The sequence below is a fragment of the Jaculus jaculus genome, chromosome 1 (assembly GCF_020740685.1).
Source record: "Jaculus jaculus isolate mJacJac1 chromosome 1, mJacJac1.mat.Y.cur, whole genome shotgun sequence".
NCBI classification, from domain to species: domain Eukaryota; kingdom Metazoa; phylum Chordata; class Mammalia; order Rodentia; family Dipodidae; genus Jaculus; species Jaculus jaculus.
In genome coordinates, this window is record NC_059102.1 from 222722340 (window position 1) to 222746714 (window position 24375).

At 44.5% G+C, this 24375-nt stretch overlaps 1 protein-coding gene and 1 non-coding gene across 3 annotated transcripts in view; one reads left to right on the forward strand and one right to left on the reverse strand.

Moving 5' to 3' along the window:
• Positions 1-22376, reverse strand: part of Gatad2a (GATA zinc finger domain containing 2A) — a 127454-nt gene extending 105078 nt beyond the window's left edge. Inside the window, exon 1 of one of the 2 annotated variants that reach the window (XM_045153542.1) lies at positions 22313-22376. The gene's annotated coding sequence lies outside the window, so the exon portion shown is untranslated. The remainder of the gene's footprint in view (positions 1-22312) is intronic. The other variant, XM_045153532.1, reaches the window with a different exon arrangement.
• On the forward strand, positions 14166-14268 carry LOC123458238. Its single transcript, XR_006635535.1, has one exon. It is a non-coding gene; the product is annotated as a U6 spliceosomal RNA (small nuclear RNA).
• Positions 22377-24375: the final 1999 nt, after the last annotated feature.

The window sequence follows — 24375 nt, forward strand, 5'->3', positions numbered from 1 at the left end:
GATGACTCAGAAGGCACCATGGTGCTAGAAAGAAGTGACAAGAGTGCTCAGTACTGTAATATCTCTATCACACCTTCCAAGGATCAGGGTCTACTGCGGAAGAGGTGGAGGAAAGAATGTAAGAGCAAAAGGAAGGGCAGGACTCCTTACAACATGTTCCCCCCAGACCAAAATGGCCTGGATATCCATGACCTCACAGTGCCTGACACTACCTACACAAGACCTTCATAAAAGGAGGAAGAGATCATGACATCAAAATAAAAGAGACTGAGTTTCAAAGGGGAAAGTGGGGGGAGGGAGGGTATTACCATGGGATTTTTTTTTATAATCATGGAAGTTGTTAAAGAAATTTTTTTGAAAAAATAGATAAATAAATAAAATTTGAAAAGAAAAATAAAAAAGAAAGAAAAGAGGGCTGGAGAGATGGTTTTGCAGTTAAGGCATTTGCCTGAGAAGTCAAAGGATCCAGGTTTGATTCCCCAGGACCCACATAAACCAGATATACAAGGGGGCATATGCATCTGGAGTTCACTTGCAGTGGCTGGAGGCCCTAGCGTGCCCATTTTCTCTTTCTCTCTCTCTCTCACTCACTCACTCTCTACCTCTTTCTCTCACAAGTAAATAACTAAGTAAAATATTAAAAAAAAAAAAAGAGAGAGAGAGAGAGAGAGAAAGGAAAAGAAGAGGAAATGGGAAGGACAAGATTTGGCCACTTTTAGGCCATTTTCCCAAGGCCAGCAATCCACACTCAACTCAAGGTTTTCAGGCTCTGGCATTTCTGCTGCACACAAGGCTTTATGGTATGTTCATACAGCAAATAGACAGGAATAACAGCTTAGCTTCTTCTGAAACCCACTGCTGTCTTTTTCTCTCAGTTCTGAGCACATCTCCAGTGAAGCTGGGCTACAACCACACTCCCTAAGGCCACAAGGTTGACAGAAAATCAGGAAACCACCTGGTTTGCCATCTTGCATTGCTATACAGGTCTCTGAGGTTTTGGGTACCTTAGCTAAGCCCTACAACTGCCAAGTACAGGACCACAGGTGGCTCCTAGTTCTCACAAAACAGCTTACCAAGGAAAAAAGGAGGATTTAAACTTGCTTCCAATGCTCCAATTAGGGCTCAAAAACACAACCGGGAGAGGTTTCAGGGAGAGAGAACAGGAAGTAAGCAAGTGTCCCCTTCCCAAGGTCAGCAGAAGTCCACAGGTGGGAGCTTGGTCACAGGCACAGTTGCCTTTCTTATCCATACCCACTTCTGTCCTGGGCCTGGCTCTCCATCTCTGGAGTCAGTATGTGGGAGAACATGTGAAACTCTGCTTTAGGGCCCTCTCTCTACCCCACAGCCCTAAATGAGAAACCAGGCCTGCTCTCTTGTTCCACACCCTCACAGGTACTCTGAAGAAAAGTACCTGTTAATCATTGACCTATTAACATCAAATCGAAGACTTCCATCTTCATCCCAATAAAGGAATGTCAAAATAGTACCTTCCTAGCCAGAGGTAAGAGAGAATCCATGTACCAAATAGCAACATACAAGAAAATAGTGCTGGAGAGATGGCTTAGCAGTTGAGGCACTTGCCAGCAAAGCTTAAGTAAGGACCTAGGTCCAATTCCCCAGAACCCACGTAAACCAGATGCACATAGTGATGCATGCATCTGGAGTTCACTTGCAGTGGCTGGAGGCCCTGGCCCACCCATTCTCTCTCTCTCTCTCCCTATAAAATAAATAAATAAAAAATTTAAAAACAAATCTTTAAAAAACTCAGCTATGGAAATCTCACTTTTCCTAAGCAATCAAAAACCAAGGGCTCATTTAGCATGCATTAGGCCCTGGATTCAGTCCCTAGCCTCATAAACCAGATTGGTGATACAAGCCTATAATCCCATAATTCCAATAGTGGAAACAAGAGGATCAGGATTTCAAAGTCCTCTTCAGATATAGAGTCTGAGGACCTGGACTACATGAGACCCTCTCTCAAAAGAAATAAGAGGGGCTGGAGAGATGGCCCAATGGTTAAAGCACTTACCTGCAAGCCTAACCACCCAAGTTTGATTTCCCAGTACCCACATAAAGCCAGAAGCACAAAGTGGCACATGCATCTGGAGTTCATCTGTGACAGTAAGAGTCCCTGGTACACCCATATATAATCTCAGGGTGGCCTCAAATTCGCAGCAATCCTCCTGCCTCTGCCTCCCTAATGCTGGGATTAAAGATGTGTGCAACCATATGCTACTTCATTCTTTTTCTTTACATCTTTCTGTCTCTCTCTAAAAGAAGGAAGAAAAGAAGGGAGGGGAAAAAAAGAAAGAAAGAGAGAGAGAGAGAGGATACAGAGCCAAGAGGAACAAGAGTTCCAGGCCACCCTGGGCAAAACAGTGAGACCCAGTCTCAAAAAAGAAACAGAGCCAGGAATGGAGGAGCTTGCCTTTGATCCCAGCACTCGTGAGGCAGAGATGGGAGGAGCACAGAGAGCTTGAGGCCACCCTGATACTACATAGTGAATTCCAGGTCAGCCTGGGCGAGAGAGAGAGAGACCCTACCTCGAAAAACCATGAAAGAAAGAGAGATATTGTGAAAATGGCAATCTTATCAAAAGCAATCTATACATTTAATGCAATCGCCATCAAAATTCCAATGGCATTCTTCACGGAAACAGAAAAAACAATCCAAAAATTCATTTGGAAGCACAAAAAAACCTAGAATATCTAAAATAGTACTGAGCAACAAAAATAAGGCTGGTGGTATAACCATACCTGATTTTAACCTATACTACAGAGCCATAGTAACAAAAACAGCATGATACTGACACAAAAGCATGCAGATCAGTGGAACAGAATAGAGGAGTCCAGGTAGCTATAGCCACCTGATATTCGACAAAAATGCCAAAAATACTCATTGGAGAAAAGACAGCCTCTTCAGTAAATGGTGCTGGGAAAACTGGATATGTATCTGTAGAAGGATGAAAATAGATTCTTTTCTCTCTCCATGCACAAGAAATAAGTCCAAATGGATTAGAGACCATGAAACTCTGAAACTGCTAGAGGAAAAAGTAGGGGAAACCCTTCAACATATTGGTATTGGCAAAGACTTTCTGAATATAACCCCAATTGCTCAGGCAATAAAACCACAGATTAACCACTGGGACCTCATGAAATTACAAAGATTTTGTACTGCAAAGGACACTGTGAATAAAGCAAAGAGGCAACCTACAGAATGGGAAAAAAAAAATCTTTGCTAGCTATGTATCTGATACAGGATTAATATCTAGGACATATAAAGAACTCAAAACATTAAATAATAAGAAATCAAACAAGCCAATCAAAAAATGGGCTATGAAACTAAATAGAGAGTTCTCAAAAGAAGAAATGCGGATGGCATATAAGCATCTGAAAAAATGTTCTACATCCTTAATCATCAGGGAAATGCAGATTAAAACTACATTGAGATTCCATCTCACTCCTGACAGATTGGCTACCATCATGAAAACAAGTCAACATAAATGCTGGCGAGGATGTGGAAAAAGAGGAACCCTTCTACACTGTCGGTGGTAATGCAATCTGCAATTGTGGAAATCAGTATGGAGGTTCCTAAGGAAGCTAAAAATAGAGCTATCATATGACCCAGCTATAGCACTCCTAGGCATATATCCTAAGGATTCATCTCATTACCTCAGAGATACTTACTCAACCACGTTTATTGCTGCTTAATTCACAATAGCTGGGAAATGGAACCAGCTTAGATGTCCCTCAACTGATGAGGGGATAGATAATGAAGATATGGCACATTTATACAATGGAGTTCTACTCAGCGGTTATTAAATTTGCAGGAAAATGGATGGATCTGGAAAGGATTATACTAAGTGAGGTAACCCAGGCCCAGAAAGCCAAGTGTTGCATGTTCTCTCTCATATGTGGATCCTAGCTACAGATTGGACTTCCATGTGAGTAGGAAGAAAACTCAGTAACAAAAGCCAGTAAACTAGAAAAGAAATATAAAGGGAAGAGAAAGGAAGGGAGGGTAGGTACTTAATAGGATGGTATTAGATCTATGTAAGTGGAAGAATAGATTAATGGGGGTGAAAAGGCCCAAAGTAAAGTCAAGGGAAGAGATTGAGTAAAGGAAAGGTAGGGAGGGCTAATCAAAAATCTAAGAGGATATAAATAAATCATTTGGAATCCTACTTTTTTTGGACAATGGAATACTCAGGATCCATAGATTGTTGCTAGAAATTTTTCAGTGCCAGGGATGGGATACCTTCCAGTGAGTTATTGGCCAAGGAGGTCCCTGATACCCCCAGAACATTACAGGCCATTGCCGAGGCTCTTGGTTTCCCACCAGGAGTAGATGGTAAGACCCTATTGCTGAAGACTCCACATACTTGGGCTGTAAGGCCACTAAGAAATCCTGCTGGAACTGAACTGATAAATCTCCATGTAGACCAGCTGACAGAAAGCTGGAAGAAGCCATTCTGCATGCAGCTCAATGAGAGAAAGAGAAATCACCAGTGAAGATACTCAACAGTGGACACTGCAAGCCTTATGTTTGGCCAGTGAGGCCAAATGAGCCAACAGGTGCAATAGTGGCATGTCTCTCATGGTGGAAACCAAATGCCCTCTAATTGGACTGGAGGCCCGCTCCATGGGAGGGAATACATCCTTGATACTGAAAACTTAAAACAGGGGTAGTCATGAGCCCTAGGGGTGTAACGTCTGCTGCTGTCTGGCTAAAGGTATATACTATGCTTATCAAACTGCCCAGTAAGCACTTCATACCCTTATATTGATGCTACTTTCACTTTTGGTAGAGAATCTTCTCTTTTCAGATGGCAATGACCTTGGGATGACTCAGAAGGTGTCATGGTGCTGGAAAGAAGTGACCGGAGTGCTCAATACTGTAATATCGCTATCACACCTTCCCAGGCTCAGGGTCTATTGCGGAGGAGGTGGTGGAAAGAATGTAAGATCCAAAGGAAGGGTAGGACTCCTTACAACGTGCTCCCCGCTGATACAAAATGGCCTGGAGATCCATGACCTCACATTGTCTAACACTATCTACACAAGACCATCATAAGAGGAGGAAAAGATCATGACACCAAAATAGAAGAGAGACTGATTGAGATGGGGAGGGGATATGATGGAGTGGAGTTTCAAAGGGGAATGTGGGAGAAGGTAGGATATTACCATGGGATTATTTTTTTATAATCATGGAAGTTGTTAATAAAAAATTTGAAAACAAAAGAACAAAAAAAAAAGAAAGAAAGAAAGAAAGAAAAGAAAAAAAAAAGAGAGAGAGAAACAGATGGGCTAGAGAGATGGCTAAGTGGTTAAGGTGCTTGCCTACAAAGCCAAAAGACACAGATTCAATTCCCCAGGACCCATATAAACTAGATGTACAAGGTGGTGCATGTTCTGGAATTTGTTTTTAGTGGCTGGAGGCCTAGGCCTGCTCTTCCTTTATCTATCTCTTTCAAATAATTAAATAAAAATATTTAAAATAAAAAAATAGTTGGGCATCATGACATATATATTATATATATACATATAGATATTTATATTTATATACATTTTTTTGTGTTTTTTTGGCAGGGTCTCTCTGTAGCCCAGGCTAAGACAGATAGTCTCAGGCTGGCCCAGCCCCTTTTACTCAAGCATGCAAACAACTAGTGCCAAATTATTTGCTGGCATAGGAAGCTACAGTCAACCAAAAGACTTCTGGACACTTTTTTTCTTGTTGTTGTTTTGTTTTTCAAGGTAGGGTCTCCCTCTGGCCCAGGCTGACCTGGAAATCACTCTACTCTCAGGCTGGTCTCAAACTCACAATGACTCCCAGCTTCCACATCTCCCTTTGAGTCAGTTTAAAGGAATTCACACTGAAATGACAACACCAATATAAACAAAGGTGGTGGGGCCAGGGAGATGGCTTAGTGGGTAAGAAGAGCTCTTGCTGTGCAAACATAAGAACCTAAGGTCAATCCCTAGCACCATGTAAAATGCTGTATATGAAAAAAAAAAAAAGAAAAAAAGCTGTGTATGTCCATACTTGCCTGTAATTCCAATACTGAGGAAGGCAAAGACAGGAGCATTTCTAGGGCTACATGATCACCCACCCTAACAGAAAAATAACATGAGCTCCAGGTTCAGTGACCGACTGTAGTAAGTAAGGTGGAGGAAGAACAGCAGAGGACACCCAACATTTTCTTTTTTTTTTTGGTTTTCCTGGAAACACTATGTAGTCTCAGGGCGGCCTGAAACTTACAAGCCTCCTACCTGTCTCCCCAAGGCTGGGATTAAAGGCATGCACCACCACACCCAGCTTTATTTATTTGAAAGAGACAGAAAGCACTTAGAAGTTAAGGTGTTTGCCTTTGAATCCTAAGAACCCATGTTCCACTGTCCAGGTCCCACATAAGCTACCATGCCTGGCTCTTTTTTGTTTTTAAAATTTTATTTATTTTTTTTTAGATCATATTCATATATATTTATTTATTTGAGACAGAGAGAGGGAGAAAGAGATAGAGAATGGGCATGCCAAGGCCTCCAGCCACTGCAAACAAACTCCAGATGCATGCACCACCATGTGCATCTGGTTTGTGTGGGATTTGGAGAACTGAACCTGGGCCCTTAGGCTTCACAGGCATATGCCTTAATCGCTATGCCATCTCTCCAGCCCATGGCTTTTTTTTTAACATTTTATTTTTATTTAACATTTTATTTTTATTTAACATTTTATTTTTATTTAACATTTTATTTTTATTGATTTGAGAAAGAGAAAAAGGGAGAGAAAAATAGGCAAGTAGAGAAAAAGACAGAATGGGCATGTCAGGGCCTCCAGCCACTGCAAACAAACCCCAGATGCATGCTCCCCCTTGTGCATCTGGCTTATGTGGGCCCTGGGGAATCAATCTTGGGTCCTTAGGCTTTGTAGGCAAGCACCTTAACTGCTAAGCCATCTCTCCAGCCTCCACTCAACATTTTCTTTTAGCCTCAGAATGCAAGTCCATCTACACACATGTAAATATACTATATGCACACACTAAACACATACACACACAAAAAAAAATTGGTGACAAAGTTACAGAAAGGATAAAGCCAGAATACTGAAAAATTAAAAACTAACACCATTTGGATGAAACCACCCCACACAGTAGTTATTTCACAATTCCAAAAGAGGTCAGCTTATTTCTTATCACAGAGATCCCACAGGGATTGAATGCCCCAGTGCTGTCTCCAACAGGAAGGAAACCTGACTTCCCCAGCTATTTCAGTTATATAAACCAACAGCTTCTCTTCCACAGTTGGACACTGGGCAATGTTTAGACCCACATGCTTTTTAGAACTGCCTGCCAAATTGATAAACATGTTACATTATGCTGGGTAAATGTACTCAGATCAATATCATTTCTAACTACCCAAGGTTTTTTTATTGCTGTAAGGATCCTTCAATTAAAACAAAAAGGGGGGGGGGGGGTTGGAGAGATGGCTTAGCAGTTAAGCGCTTCTCTGTGAAGCCTAAGGACCCCAGTTCAAGGCTCAGATCCCCAGTACCCACATAATCCAGATGCACAAGGTGACACATGCATTTGGAGTCTGTTTGCAGTGGCTGGAGGCCCTGGTGTGCCCATTCTCTTTCTCTCTCTACCTCTTTCTGTCTCTGTCTCTCAAATAAATTTTTAAAAAAAAATTTTTTAAACTTTCCGTTAAGAGACATGACTTGGTACCATTACCCACCAGAAAAATGTCAATAGTACATAACAGTGTAAGCCCTTTAAAGTTATTTACCTAATCATACACACATTTTTTTGTTGTTGGGTTTGTTTGTTTGTTTTCCAGTTTGTGTGTGTGTGTTTTGAGGAAGGGTCTTGCTCTAGTCCAGGCTAACCTGGAATTCACTATGTAGTCTCAGGCTGGCCTTAAACTCATGGCAATCCTCCTACCTCTGCCTCCTGAGTGCTGGGATTATAGGCATATGCCACCATGCCCAGCTTAATTTATTCATTTCAAAAAGAGAAAGAGACCTAGAGATGGTTTAGCACTTAAGACGCTTGCCTGTGAAGCCTAAGGACCCATGTTTGATGCTCCAGGTCCCATGTACGCCAGACACACAAGGTGATGCATGCTTATAAGGTGGTGCACATATCTGAAGATTGGTTGCAGTGGCTGCAGGCTCTGATGCACCCATTCTCTCTCTCTCTCTCTCAGAGAGGAAAGAAGGAAGGAAGGAAGGAAGGAAGGAAGGGAGGGGAGGGAGGGAGGGAGGGAGGGAGGGAGGGAGGGAGGGAGGGAGGGAGGGGAGAGAAAAGCCGGGCATAGTGGTGCATGCCTTTAATCCCAGCACTTAGGAGGCAGGGGTAGGGGGATTGCCATGAGTTCGAGGCCACCCTGAGATGACACAGTGAATTCCAGGTCAGTCTGAGCTACAGAGAGACCCTACCTTGAAAAAAATCAAACAAGCAAACAAACAAACAAACAAAACCAGACATAATGGTGCATATGCCTTTAATCCCAACACTTGGGAGGCAAAGGTAGAATCACAGTGACTTCAAGGCCACCCTGAAACTACATAGTGCATTCCAGGTTAATCTGAGCTAGAGTGAGATCTCACCTCAAAAAAAACAAAACAAAAACAAAAAAAAAAAAAAAAAAAACAGCCAGGCATGGTGGTACATGTCTAATCCCAGCACTCAGGAGGCAGAGGTAGGAGGATTGCTATGAGTTCAAGGCCATCCTAAGATACATAGTGAATTCCCGGTCAGCCTGAGCTACAAGACCCTACCTCAAAAACAGAAAAAAGAGATGACCTAAGTGAGTTCAGGGGAAGAGACTGAATTAAAAAAGGGTGGGAGGGAGGAGGTTAATCAAAATTCAAGATATTGTGAATAAGCCGTGTGAAAATTTACTTTTTTGGATAATGGCATACCTAGATGTCATAGATTATTACTAGAAAAATTTCAGTGCCAGGGATGGGATACCTTCCAGTGAATTGTTGACCAGGGAGGTCCCTGTTGCCCCCAAAACATTACAGGCTATTGCCAAGACTCTTGGTTTCCTACCAAAAATAGACGGTAAGACCCTACTGCTAAAGACTCCACACATGCCTGGGCTGCAAGGTCACTGAGAAATCAAGCTGGGGCTGAGTTGAAAACCTCTTCTGTAGACCAACTGACAGAAAGCTGGGAAAAACCACACTGCATGCAGCCCTATGGGAAACAGAAGCCATCAATGGTGAAAATAGTGGACACTGCAAGCCTCAAGTTTGGCCAACCAGGCCAAAAGACTGAAAGGATTTAATAGTGGAATGTCTGTTATGGGCGAAACCAACTGCTCTCTAATTGGACTGGAGGTGCACTCTATGGGAGGGAATATACATACCTGGTACTGAAAACCTAATCAAAAGCCTAGAATGAGGGAGGTCATGAGCATTAGGAGTGTAACACCTAGTCTTGTGTGACTATGCATTTATCTCTATTATACCCTCCAAGGCTCAGGGTCCATTGCAGAAGAGGTAGTGGAAAGAATGTAAGAGCCAACAGAAGAGTAAGACAATGAAATTACAATGAAATTGTCTAGACAGAAACTGGCCTCGATATCCATGACCTCACAGTGCCTAGTACTATTGTCACAAGACCCTCAAAACAGAAGGAAAAGATGATGACATCAAAATAAAAGAAGCTGGGTGAGGTCGCACACGCCTTTAATCCCAGCAGTTGGGAGGCAGAGGTAGTTTGAGGCCACCCTGAAACTACATAGTGAATTCCAGGTCAGCCTGAGCTAGAATGAGACCCTACCTCAAAAAAAAAAATATATATATATATACATATATATATATATATATGTATATATATATATATACACACACACACACACACACAAACGCATGTTTGTGTGTGTGTGTGTGTGTGTGTATACATGTATTTTGCCAGGCGTGGTGGCGCATGCCTTGAATCCCAGCACTCGGGAGGCGGAGGACTGCCTTGAGTCCGAGGCCACCCTGAGACTGCATAATGAGTTCCAGGTCAGCCTGGGGCAGAGTGAAACCCTACCTTGAAAAAACCAAAAAAAAATATATATATATATAAATAAAATAGAGGGACAGGAGAAGTGGCTTAGTGATTAAGGCACCTGCCTACAAAGCCTAAGGACCCAGATTCGACTCCCCAGTACCCATGTAAGCCAGATGCACAAGGCAATGCACATGTCTGGAGTTCATTTGCACTGGCTAGAGGTCCTGGTGTGCCCATTCTCTTTTCTCTCTTCATAGGTCTCTACCTCGCTCTCTCTAATAAATAAATAAAATAAAACATTGAAAAATGAAGAGAGAGGGGGGATATGAAGGAGAGTGGGTTGGTAAAGGAAAAAGTGAGGGAGAGAAGGGAATTATTACAGTTTATTGTCTCTAAGTATGGAACTTGTCAATTAAAAAAAAACATGTCGGGAGGGAGGCTGGAGGGCTTAGTGGTTAAGGCATTTGCCTGCAAAGCCAAAGGAACCAGATTTAATTCCCAGGACCCGCATTAACCAGATGTACAAGGTGGCGCATGCATCTGGAGTTTGTTTGCAGTAGCCAAGGCCCTGGCGTGTCCATTCTCTCTCTCTCTCTCAAATAAATAAATAAAATATATTTTACAAAAAATAAAAAATAAACTGGGCATGGTGGCACACACCTTTAATCCCAGCACCAGGGAGACAGAGGTAGGAGGATCGTCATGAGTTCAAAGCCACCCTGAGACTACATAGTGAATTCCAGATCAGCCAGGACTAGAGTGAAACTCTACCTCAAAAAAAAAAAAAAAGAAAGAAAGAAAGTAAAAAATAAAAAGATGATGAAGCCAGGCATGGTGGTACATGCCTTTAATCCCAGTACTTAGATGGGAGAGGTAGGAGGACCGCCACTGAGTTCAAGGCCACCCTGAGACTAAATAGTGAATTCCAGGTCAGCCTGGGGTAAAGTTAAATGCTACCTCGGAAAAAAAGATGATGATGAAGATTATTCTAGGTTATGTGTGGCGTTTAAGGCCATACATGGTATGGGTTACAGAAGTAAGTTCCAGTCTAGCCACAGCTCCATAGAAAGGGGGAAAAAGTGTCTTTGCTCCTCATTCCCAATCCACTTTACTTCCAGTCCCCAGCTCCCCTCATGCTAGAAACTGAGCTAGAATCTCTAGACCCAGGGTCCCAGAGCTCAGGGTGAATTCTGATCTCCTTTTGGGCACTAAGCCACATACTAGCCCTCTCAAAGTACTATTATTGTGTGACACCATGCCTTTGTACACCACTTTCCCAGTCTTTTGTGCCCAAATCTGATCAATTACCATGAAAAAAAAAAAGTTTATGTTTCAAGGCTTTCAAATGGAAGAAGAAAACTGCCACCAAGTAACTACTGTAGATCTGTCTCAAAAAAACATGGGAATGGTCATTTTAAATTAATGTATGGCTCACCTACCTTTTGGATTCCCACAATTCTTCATTATAATCTTCTCTTTTGCCTCCAGTCTCCCTACTTGCCCTTAACTCACAAATTACCCCATTTGACAGAGGGAGATGCCAAGGCCAAAGCAAACACAAGCAAATCCATCCCACATCTGGTATCAGAGCAGGGAAAAAAAAAAAAAACCTGCAGTTTGTTTCTCTTTGGGAATATTTAGCCTTGGCAGTTTGTCAAACACTTCCTGGTCTGGGAGTTCAGGCCAGAACCCTAGGCTAATGAGCACCACAATGAACCTGTATTGCATACCAACCATGTGCTAGCCAAGTCCAGTTCATTACCTCATAGTCCTCATTCATTCATTTACCTCCCAAAGTTAGGCACTTCACCCTCACAGCAGTATGTTCAAATGCTTAGCAACTGCCACTTCCATACTATAACTGAGACAAGGACACATGACTAGAAAAGGCAAAATAAGCCAGGTGTGGTGGCACATACCATTAATGCCAGCACATGGGAGGCAGAAGTAGGAGGATTTCCATGAGTTCAAGGCCACCCTGAGAGTACATATGAATTCTAGATCAGCCTGGGCTAGAGAGAGACCCTACCTCAAAAAAAAAAAAAAAAAAAGATATAAGCCCATGACCTATGTGATGGTCTTGAATCCCAGCACAAAGGAGGCAGAGGTAGGAGGATCACCATGAGTTGAAGCCACCCTCTGAGACTACATTGGGAATTCCAGGTCAGCCTGAGCTAGACCAAGACACTACCTTGGGGGGAAAAAACAAGAAGGCTGGAGAAATGGCTTAGCAGTTAAGGCATTTGCCCGCAAAGCCAAAGGATCCTGGTTCGACTCTGCGGGACCCACATAAGCCAGATGCACAAGGGGGCCCATGCATCTAGAGTTTGTTTGCAGTGGCTGCAGGCCCTGGCATGTCCATTTTCTCTCAAATAAATAAAATATGTTTTAAAAAAGAAAGATACAAGCCCTTGCTTCTCCAAAATGAGCCAAAATAAATCTTGATAAAATAACTTGTCTCAGGCATTCTGTTACAGTAACAAAAAAAAAAAAGAAAGAAAGAAGACTAACAATATTCCTAACTTCACAGTTAGATCCAGATCCCTTTTATTTTTGGAGGCAGGGTCTCTCTAGCCCAAATTGACCTAGAACTCACTATGCTATGTAGCCCTGACTATGTAGAGGAGGCTTTTCTTTAACTCCTAAACCCCCTTGCACTTCCACCTCACTAGTGCTGTAATCACAAATGTACACCAGATCCTTGTTTATAACACTCTTTTTGGGCTGGAGAGATGGCTTTTAAACGAACTTGCTTACAAAGCATGGTGGCCCAGGGTTCAATTCCCTAACACCCATGTACAAAAAAAAAAAAAAAAAAAGTGGGCTAGCAAGATGGGTCAGCTGTTAAAAGAGCTAGCTTACAAAGCCTAGGTTCAATTCCACAGTACCCTGGTAAAGCCACATACAAAGTTGCGCTTATGTATGTAATTCATTACCAATGGCAAGAGATCCTAGCTCATACATTCTCTCCCTCCTCCCTCCCTCTCCCTCTCAAATTAATAAAAATAGTGAGCTGGAGAGATAATTTAGTGGCTAAGGTGCTTGCTCATGAAGCTTAAGGACCCAGGTTCTATTCTCTAGAATCCATGTAACCCAGATGCACAGGTTCATATACAGCAGCAAGAGGCCCTGGTTCAGCCATTCTCTCTCTCCTCCCCCCCTCTTTCTTCTAGTAAATAATACATTAAAAATAAAAATAGGAACCGGGCATGATGGTGCACACCTTTAATCTCAGCAATCAGGAGGCAGAGGTAGGAAGATCGCCATGAGTTCAAGTCCATTTTGAGACTATATAGTAAACTGCAGGTCAGCCTAGGCAAAGTGAGACCCTACCTCGAAAAACCAAAATAAATCAATAAATAAAAGTAGGACCAGGAGCGGTGGCACACACCTTTATCTCAGCACTTGGGAGGTAGGGGTTGGAGGATCACCTTGAGTTCAAAGCCACCCTGAGACTACATAGAGAAGTCAAGGTCAGCCAAGACTAAAGTGAGACTCTGCCTCAAAAAAAGAAAAAAAGAAAAGAAAAAATAGGACTGGGTAGGAGAGATGGCTTAGCAGTTAGGTGCTTGCCTGTGAAGCCTAAGGACCCCAATTCGAAGCTCGATTCCCCAGTATACATAAGCTAGATGCACAAGTAGGCGCATACATCTGGAGTTTGTTTGCAATTGCTGGAGGCCCTGACGTGCCCATTCTCTCTCTCTCTCTCTCTGCCTCTTTCCCTCTCTGTCTCTGATGCTCTCAAATAAATAAATAAAAATTTAAATTTAAAAAAAATCTGTCTTCCTAGCCCAGTGGTGATGGCACATGCCTATAATCCCAGCACTCAGCAGGCAAAGGTAGGAGGATCTCCAAGAGTTCGAGACTACCCTAAGACTTCATAGTGAATTTCCAGGTCATCCTAGGCTAGACCATGACCTTACCTCAAAAAAACACACACAAAAAAAAAAAAAATAGGGCTGGAGAGATGGCTTAGTGGTTAAGGCACTTGCCTGTGAAGCCTAAGGACCTAGCTTTGATTCCCCAGGATCCACATAAGCCAGATGTACAAGGTAGCACATGTGTCTGGAGTTCACCTACAGGGGCTAGAGGCCCTAGCGTGCCCATTCTCTCTCTCTCTTTCTCCTTGTTATCAAATAAAATATTTTTTAATATATTGAAGGTGCATGCTTCAGCAGCACATATACTAAAATTGAAACGATACGGAGATTAGCATGACCCCTGCACAAGGATGACACGCAATTTGTGAAGAGTTCCATATTTTTTGGTCTTGGCAAGGACTTTCTGAATATAACCCCAATTGCTCACGCAATAAAACCACATATTAACCACTGGGACCTCATGAAATTACAAACCTTTTGAACAGCAAAAGACACTGTGAATAGAGCAAAGAGGCAACCTACATATTGAAAAAAAATCTTTGCCAGCTATACATCTGATAGAGGATTAGTATCTAAGATATAAAAAGTAGCCAGGCGTGGTGGCGCACGCCTTTAATCCCAGCACTCGGGAGGCAGAGGTAGGAGGATCGCTGTGAGTTCAAGGCCACCCTGAGAATACAGAGTTAATTCCAGGTCAGCCTGGACAAGAGTGAGACCCTACCTCGGGGGGGGGGGGGGGGGGAAGAGCTCAAAACATTAAATAATAGAAATCAAAAAGCCCAATTAAAAAACGGGCTATTGGGCTGGAGAGATGGTTTAGCCGTTAAACGCTTGCCTGTGAAGCCTAAAGACCCTGGTTCGAGGCTCCATTCCCCAGGACCCACGTGAGCCAGATGCACAAGGGGGCGCATGCATCTGGAGTTCATTTGCAGTGGCTGGAGGCCCTCACGTGACCATTCTCTCTCTCTCTCTCTCTCTCTCTCTCTCTCTCTCTCTCTCTCTCTCTCTCCATCTGCCTCTTTCTCTCTGTCTGTTGCTCTCAAATAAACAAATAAATAAAAATAAAAAATGGGCTATGGAACTAAATAGATAGTTCGCAAAAGAAGAAACACAGCTGGCATATAAACATCTAAAAAAAGTTCGACATCCCTAGTCATCAGGGAAATACAGATGAAAACTGTGTTGAGATTCCATCTCACTCCTATCAGACTGGCTACCATCATGAAAACAAATGAACATAAATGCTGAGAGGATGCAGAAAAAGAATTCTTCTACACTGTTGGTGGGACTGCAATTCAGCCATTTTGGAAAACAGTGTGGAGGTTTCTGAGAGAGCTAAAAATATATCTACCATATGACCCAGCTATAGCACTCCTAGGCATATATCCTAAGGACTACCTTAGAGATACTTGCTCAACCATGTTTATTGCTGCTCTATTCACAACAGCTAGGAAATGGAACTAGCCTACATGTCCCTCAGCTAATGAGTGGATAATGAAGATGTGGCACATTTATAAAATGAAGTTCTAAATAAAAATGAACTTATGAAATTTTCAGGAAAATAGATGGATCTGGAAAGTGAGGTAACCCAGGCCCAGAAAACCAAATGTCACATGTTCTCTCTCATATGTGGATCCTACCTACAAATGACTGGACTTCTATGTGAGTAGGAAAAAAACTCAGTAGCATAAGCCAGTAAGCTAGAAAGGAGATATAAAAGGAATAGAAAGGGAGGGAGGGGTGAACCTAATAGGATGGTATTGTATAAATGTAAACAGAACAGATTAATGGGGGGAAAAGGCCTAAGAGAGGTCAGGGGAAGAGATTGAAAGGAAAGTTGGAGGAAGGGCTAATCAAAATCTAAGAGGATATAAATAAATCATATAGAAACCTACTTTTTTGGACAATGAAACACACAGGAACCATAGATTGTTACTAGAAAATTTTCAGTGCTAGGGATGGGATACCTTCCAGTGAGTTGTTGGCCAGGGAGGTCCCTAATGCCTCCAAAACATTACAGGCCATTGCCAAGGCCCTTGGTTTCTCACCAGGAAGAAATGGCAAGATCCTATTGCTGAAGACTCCACATACTTGGGCTGCAAAGCCACTGAGAAATCCTGCTGGAACTGAGCTGATAACCTCCTCCATGTAGACCAGCTGACAAAAAGCTGGAAAAAGCCATGCTACATGCAGTTCAATGGGAAAGAGAGAAATCACTGGTGAAGATACCCAACAGTGGACACTGCAAGCCTTAAATTTGGCCAGCCAGGCCAAATGAACCAATGGGTGCAATAGTGGCACATCTGCTACAGGGAAAACCAACCGCCCTATAATTTGTCTGGATGGGACAGAATACATCCCTGATACTGAAACCTACAAGAGGGATAGTCATGAGCCCTAGGGGTGTATTGTCTGCTGCTGTCTGGTTAAAAGTATATACTATGCTCACCAAACTGCCCAGTAAGCACTTCTCTTAATGTTCATATCCATATATTAATACTACTCTCACTTTTGGCTAGAGAACCTTCTCTTTTCAGATGGCAGTGACCTTGGTGAAGGCACCATAGCACTGAGAAAAAGTAACAGAGGAGTGCTCAGCACTGAAATATCTCAATCATACCTTCCATGGCTGAGGGTCCACCACAGAAGGGGTGGCAGAAAGAATGCAAGAGCCAAAGCCGGGCATGGTGGCACATGTCTTTAATCCCAGCACTCAGGAGGCAGAGGCAGGAGAATCGCCATGAGTTTGGGGCCACCCTGAGACTACATAGTTAATTCCAGGACACCCTGAGCTAGAGTGAAACCCTACCTCAAAAAAAAAAAAAAAAAAAAAAAAAAAAAAAAAGAATGTAAGACCCAAAGGAGGGGTAGGATAGGACTCCTTACAATGTGCTCTGCCACACACAAAATAGTCTGGATATCCATGACCTCACAGGGCCTGACACTACCTACACAAGATCATCATAATAGGAAGAAAAGATCATGACATCAAAATAAGAGAAAAACTGATTGAGAGGGGGAGGAGATATGATAGAGAGTGGAGTTTCAAAGGGGAAAATGGGTAGTGGGAGGGAATTACCATGGGATATTGTTTACAGTTATGGAAGTTGTAAAAAAGTAAATATACATACATACATACATACATACTTATAGAAGCCGGGCATGGTGGTGCAAGCCTTTAATCCCAGCACTTGGGAGGCAGAGGTAGGAGGATCACCATGAGTTCAAGGCCACCCTGAAACTACAGAGAAAATTCCAGGTCAGCTGGGGTTATAGTGAGATCCTATCTCAAAAAAACCAAAAATAAATAAATAAATAGGGGGATGAAGAGATGGCTTAGCAGTTAAGCACTTGCCTGTGAAGCCTAAGGACCAACCCCGGTTTGAGGCTCGATTCCCCAGGACCCACATAAGCCAGATGCACAAAGGGGCGCACGCATCTGGAGTTCATCTGCAGTGCTGCGGGCTCTGGTATGCCCATTCTTTCTCTCTCTGTGTCACTCTTAAATAATAAAAAAATTTAAAATATATATACATATGTGTATATATGTGTGTTTGTATGTGTGTGTATGCATATCACTCTTCTTGTTGATCCTCTGGGTTTCATTTCAAGTGATGAATGCATGCAGGCTCACCTCTCGCATCCCAGGACATTGTAGGCCCTAAGCTCCCCACCATCCTTCCTCTTCACTCAGGTCAGTGCCTACAGCTGACCTGGAAAAGGCAGTAGAGCAGTCTTCTGCCTGTACTTGCCTATGGCAGGAGCCCAGGGCCCAGGAGACTCTCCAAGTGCTTCTCCACAGAAGGAAACACCTTGAATTGAAGCTTATGTTCACATGGTCCACCAACGGATTTAGAACTCAAATTATGGCCTCAGCAGGAGTCTTACAAAGACTCAAATTAAGGCAGATAAAAATGAAAAGGAGCAGAGAGACAGCATTAACTCAAACTACAAACTGTAGGTCTAGTCCAGTCAGAATGAAGTACCTGTTGAAATGCTAAACCCAACAGTTCAGCCTGCTTCAGAACTCTATTGCCCACAAAGTCTCCCCAGGCTTCCAGCTTAAGACTTGTGTGTGGACATGAAGTGGTTACTCAGGTTTCAAATTGAGTTCATTCCTGTCCTGTGGACCATCTCTCAATGCCAGCATTCATCTACTTGGGCTCCTGAGAGCTCTGCCTTTGGCAAAGTAGATAAAATTAGCAACTGGAATGAATTTGGAATCCAGGGTGGGCTATTAAAAAAGCACATAGGAGATTTGCAAATGCCACAGAAAAACCCTGCTTAGGGCCAAGCTGAAGCCACCTAAAACTTACAGAACTATGGTCAAATCCTCTGTCCCTTGATAACTCCTGTCCACCTTCTCAAGATAAACCATTTATTTCCTTTTTTTTTTTTTTCTTGAGGTAGGGTCTCACTCTGGCCCAAGCTGACCTGGAATTAACTATGTAGTCTCAGGGTGGCCTTGAACTCATGATGATCCTCTTACCTCTGCCTCCCAAGTGCTGGGATTAAAGGCGTGCACCACCATGCCTGGCTCATTTACTTCTTTTTGCCCTGCCTTTCAACCCAATACCTGGTGCTTGATTGACCAAGGAGGCTCAAAGAGAAAAAACACAGCAGGAAGACCCTAAAAAGCAAAGGGGCATTATCTTATTTTAGGGGGAAAGGAAGGTAAGTTAGTTACATTGCAGAGGAGAATTGAGGGATAGGACAGGAAGTGGGTCAGTCCCACAGCTTGACAGTATGATAAAGAGGAGACAATGTTTCTGCCCTGTCTCTGTGTCCACATTGACCTGTGGTGGGAGCCACACTGCTACCAACAGCAAATGGAGTAACCAAAGGTCTGGCATGGTGGCGCTCGCCTTTAATCCTAGCTCTCTGGAAAAGAGGTAGGAGGATTACTGTGAGTTCAAAGCCAGTCTGGGACTAGAGTGAATTCCAAGTCAGTCTGGGCTAGAATGAGACCCTACCTTGAAGAAAAAATAAAAATAATAGTCCCAGCACCCTGCAGGCTGAGGCAGGAGGATTGTGACAAGTAATTTAAGGCCTGTCTGGGGGGAGATAAGCTAAGTAAGAAGAAAGAAGGAAAATTCAGTAAACAAAGTGGCTCTCTAACAATGCCCCAAAATCCATGACTTAAAAGGACATGGGAAAACAGTGTTTTTCTGCTTCTACATCCCCCAACTTCCCTCTAGTCTCAAAATCCTCCAGGCCTCTAAGAGCTGCAATAAAATTCCCGAGAAAAAGATGCTACATTTAGAATGATCCCTAAATGTATATCTATAGTTCATTACTAGAAAAGTTGCTGTATAGAGTTTTAAAAAAAATCTTGAAACAACGCTGGCACACCTTGAGCAGTAGGATCATGAATTCAAAGCCAGGACAAGCATGGTGGAACACACCTTTAATCCCAGTACTCGGGAGGCAGAGGTAGAAGAATCCTCATGAGTTCAAGGCCACGCTGAGACTACATAGTGAATTCCAGGTCAGCTTGAGCTAGAATAAGACCTTATCTTGAAAGAAAAGAAAAAAAAAAAAAAAAAAAGCTAGGCTGAGCTACATTGACCATGTCTTAAAAAAAATATTAAAGGCTGGGGAAATGACTTAGTGGTTAAAGGCACTTGCTTACAAAGCCTGTCAATCTGGGTTCAATTCCCCAGCACCCACATAACAAATGTGGGTGACAAATGTGTCTAGAGCTGGAGTTCCTTTGCAGGGGCATGGGGTCATGATGCACCCTTTCTCTCTCTTTCTCTTTGAGACTACATAATGAATTCCAAGTCAGCCTGGGCTATAGCAAGACCTCAAAAAAACAGGGAAAAAAGGGGTTGGAGATATGGCTTAGTGGTTAAGACACTTGCCTGCGAAAACTAAGAACCCAGGTTTGATTCCCCAGGACCTATGTAAGCTAATGCACAAAGTAGCACATGAATCTGCAGTTTATTTGCAGTAGCTAGAGGCCCTGACATGCCCATTCTCATTCTCTCTCCCTCCCTCTCCCTTTTTCTCTCTCTCAAGTAAATAAATATATATATAAATTATTTATATATATATATGAATCACCCTCAGGCAAGTGAGTGGAGAATCCCTCAAATGCAGTGAGAACCTCTAAGGAGTAAAAGGATCCACAGCCATCTCCCATAAGGAAAATGGATATCAGGTATGATGGTTCATCCCTGCCATCTCAGCATCAGGAGGCTGAAGCAGGATGGCTGGTCCAGGTTACAGAGTGAGTTCCAGGCCAGCCTAAGAACTTCAAAAAACATAAAAGAGAAAAACAGGGCTGAAGGAAATGGCTGCGGGGTTAAAGGTACTTGCTTGCAAAGCCTGCCCACCAGGGTTCAATTCTGCAGCCTCTACACTGTTAGCAGAGGCAAGAGACCCTGGTATGCCCACACAAACACACACACTTACAAATTAATTAATTTTTTTAAAATCTAATAAAAGAGCCTCCTGGCATGATGGCACACACCTTTAATCCCAGCACTTGGGATAAAGAGGTAGGAGGATTGCTCTGAGTTTGAAGCCAGCCTAGGACTACAGAGTGAGTGCCAGGTCAGCCTGGGCTACAGTTAAGACCCTACCTCGAAAAAGGGAGGAAAAAAAAAAAAAAAAGGCTGGTAATACGGCTCAGAAGTTAAAGGCACCTGTTTGCAAGGCCTGCCAGTCCCAGTCCAGGTTCAATTCCCTAGTACCCAGATAAAGCCAGGTGCACAGAATGATGCATGCATCTACAGTTGTTTGCAGTGGCTACAGAACCTGGCACACCCTTTGTCTGTCTGTCTGTTTCTTTTTCTTCTTCTGTCTTAACTAAATAAAAATACTTGTAAAATAAAATCTAATAAACAATTTAGGGGGTGTTATCAAATTGGCGACAACCCAGAAAAGTGGGGAAAACCTCCAGTAAGGATTATGATATATGAATGAACACCTGTGATTATTTGGGGAAACTTGGGAGAAAAAAATGGGGACAACAAAACATGGAGAGCATTTCAGAAAGATGGAAGTAAAGAAGACCTGTGAAAAACAGTGGGACAAAGCTCAGATAAACACAGACCTCTTCAGAAAATGTAGGGGTTCCTCTGGAGAGGCGAAGTGATCTCAGGAACATCCTCCAGAGAAGGAGAAGGGAGGACTCTCCTGAGAGAACAGTAGTGTCTCCTGAGAAGTGGAACCCCCAAAGGCAGAGGAGACCCCAGAAAAGCAAGGGAAGTTCCTCAGATGAAAAATTACCATCCTCTCACAGAAGTGGGGAACTGAGAGCCCAGGTGCCCTCAAAAGAGGGAGTGGCTGGGCATGGTGGCACACACCTTTAATCCCAACACTCAGAAGACAGAGGTAGGGGGATCACTGTGAGTTCGAGGCCAGCCTGAGACTACATAGTGAATTTCAGCTCACCTTGGCAAGAGTGAGACTCTACCTCAAAAGACCAAAAAAAAAAGAGGAGATGAAGGTTCCTCAGATAATGACACAGTCCCTTCAAAGAAGTGGAGTGCCTTTCAGAGAGGGAAGGGTCTTTCAAGAATGGATGGAAGTCAGGCATAGTGGTGCACGTCTTTAACCCCAGCAGTGGGGTCGGCTGTGAGTTTGAGGCCATCCTGAGACTACATAGTGAATTCCACGTCAACACCTGGGCCAGAGCGAAACCCTAACTCGAAAAAGCAAAAAAAAAAAAAAAAAAAAGGAAGGAAGGAAGGGAGGGAGGGAAGAATGGAGTCCTCTTGAAGGTCCAGGACATCTTTGTGAGATGTTACCCTCCAAAAGCTGAGAGATGCATCACAGGGACTCCCTGAAATGGGATCCCTCAAAGAAGGGGTACTCCCCTCAGAGCCAGGGGTGTCCAGAGAGTAGAAGTCTTCATATACCCAGGGATACTTCAGGGAGCTTCAGAAAACAGGGTGCTCCTCTCAAGGAGGCCGGGGACCCGCAGTGAGGCAGGGGTCCCCTGGTGAAGCAGAGGACCTTCAAGTGGATAGTAGATAGGAATCCCTCACAGCAGTAGAGGAAAAATCTCAGAAAAGTGGGTGCAACCATCAGGGAAGCATAAAACACTCATGGGAGTGGGGGCTCTCCTAGAAAAGAGGCACCCCTCAGTGAGACAGGGGACCTTCAGGAAAGCAGAGGTCCCTCCGAAAAGTGGGGGGACTTCAAATAAGGTGGTGAGGCTCGCCTCAGGGAAGCAGAGATGCCCTTCAGAAGCGGAGGTCCCCTAGAGAGTCAGGGTCCCGTAGAGAAGTCGGGGCTCCCTAGAGTGGCGGCGGTCCCCTAAATTTGAGGAAGTCCCCAAAAGAAGGGGCATCTGACAGGCGGGGTCCCCAGAAGAGAGTCCACTCGGAGAACGCGGTGCCTCGGTAAAGCGGAAGCCCCAGGGGAGCGGGACACCGGAAGCCAGGACCCCTGCCCGCGGCGCCGGCCTCTCACTCACCGAAGTTGCTTGGCGCCGTGCCAGGCCGGCGGCTGGGCCCCAGGACGGCCTTGCGCAGAGCGGTCGGGTCCGGTCTGCTCGCGTCCCCAGGCGACGTCTTCCGCAGGTGGTGGTGGCGGCGGCGGCGGCGGCGGGAGGACGGACGACCGACTGACAGACTGCGCGGGCGGCGCAGGGCGCGCTTGGGCGGCGAGGGTGCGCGTGCGCGCGGTGGGGCGCTGACCCTGGGCGGGAGGCGCTGCCACGGCGTGCTGAGCTGCCGCTCGGTCTCGCGGCTCGGTCTCACACTGAAATTGCCCGCTTCACAGCCCGGCTTCCCCGGTTGCTAGGCAGATTTCGCTGCTCACACTTCCGGGTTGAGGCATGTTTCACCGAGTGGCGGCGCCGCAGACCAATGAGGTCTACCCCGGGTCTCAAGATCCGCACCCCACAGAGGGTGTGGCAAGCCGCAAGACAGACAGCCTACGATGGCCAATGAGTGTGTGGGCCGGCTAGCCCTCGGGACCGCGCCGGAGGCTGGGACGGGCCCGAAAGGGAGGAATAGAATGACTGACAGGCAATGGTCCAATGGGAGGGTTGAGCGGCCTGGTCACCCAATAAGAGCCGTGAAAGGGCGGGTTTTAGGTTTGGGGCAGGAAGGCCATAAGGGGTGGGGTCTGAAGGACGCCGTCAATTCGTGGCCAGCTAGCTCGGACTCTGGAAGGCTGCTCGTGTGGGCCGGACTGCGGCCCGCAGCTGGCTGGGCAGGGGTTCCCCGCAGTGCTCAGCAGGGGCGCCCCACCCACAATGCACCGGAGGCAGCCGGACGAGGCTGGAGACGCTTCTGGGGAGAGTCAGGACTACTTGTGACAAGGCCTTGTCCACACCTCTGCCGGGAGTTGTAGCTTCTATCCCCTTATGAGGACCATCACAGAGAGCGCCACTGTGATGAAGAGTTGGGAGCGTCCTCTGCCTCTTGCCTGAGAACTACTTGGACGCACTACCTCTGTCTGAAGGGAAGGGTGCTACCATCCCTCATGGAGGAGCGATTTGGGATAGATTGCAGTAAATTGGAAACCAGATACCCTTTACTGAAGTTACACACCCCTCGCTTTTTTTTTTTAAGTTATGCATTTAGTCCCAGCACACTACTTTTTGGGTTTTGTTCTTTTGGTTTTGGTTTCTCAAGGTAGAGTCTCATTCTAGCTCAGGCTAACCTGGATTTGACTATGCGTGCGATCTCAGGGTGGCCTCGAACTCAGCGATCTTCCTACCTCTATCTACCTCCTGAGTGCTGGGACTAAAGGCCTGCACCACCATGCCCGGCCACTACCACTTTTTAAATTTTTTCATATTTATTTTGAGGGGGGCCAGATAGAATGGACATGCCAGGGCTTGTAGCTACTGCAAACGAACTCCAAACACATATGCCACCTTACGCGTCTGGTTTATATGCGTACTGGTGAATTGAACCTGGGTCCTTAGGCTTTACATGCAAGCACCTTAACTGCTAGCCCACATTTTGTTTTAGATTTTTTTGTTTTGTTTTGTTTCTCAAGGTAGTGTGTCACTCTAATCCAAGCTGACCTGGAGTTCATTATGTAGTCTCAGTGGCCTTGAATTCATGGTGATCCTCTGCCTCCTGAGTGCTGGGTTTAAAGACATGGGCCACCACGCCTGGCTAATTTTTTTTTTTTTTCTGACAGAGAGAGGCAAATAGAGAAAGAATGTGCGTGCCAGGTCCTGCAGCTTCTACAAACTCCATACACATGAGCTACCTGGTGCAGCTTATGTGGGTCCTGAGGAATCGAACCTGGGTCCTTTAAGCTTTGCAGGCAAGCACCTTAACTATACAAAGCCATTTCTCCAGCCCCCACATTTTGTTTTTGAGAATTTTTTGGTTGTATTTGTTTTTGGAAGCAGAGTCTAACTGTAGCTCAGGCTGGCCTAGAACACAAAGTGATCCTCCTACCTCAAACCTCCTGAGGGCTGGGATTAATGCATGCAGCACCACACCTGGCCACCTGTCTTATTTTTGAGAATTAGTCATTATTTATTTGAGAGACAATGGGCACACCAGGGCC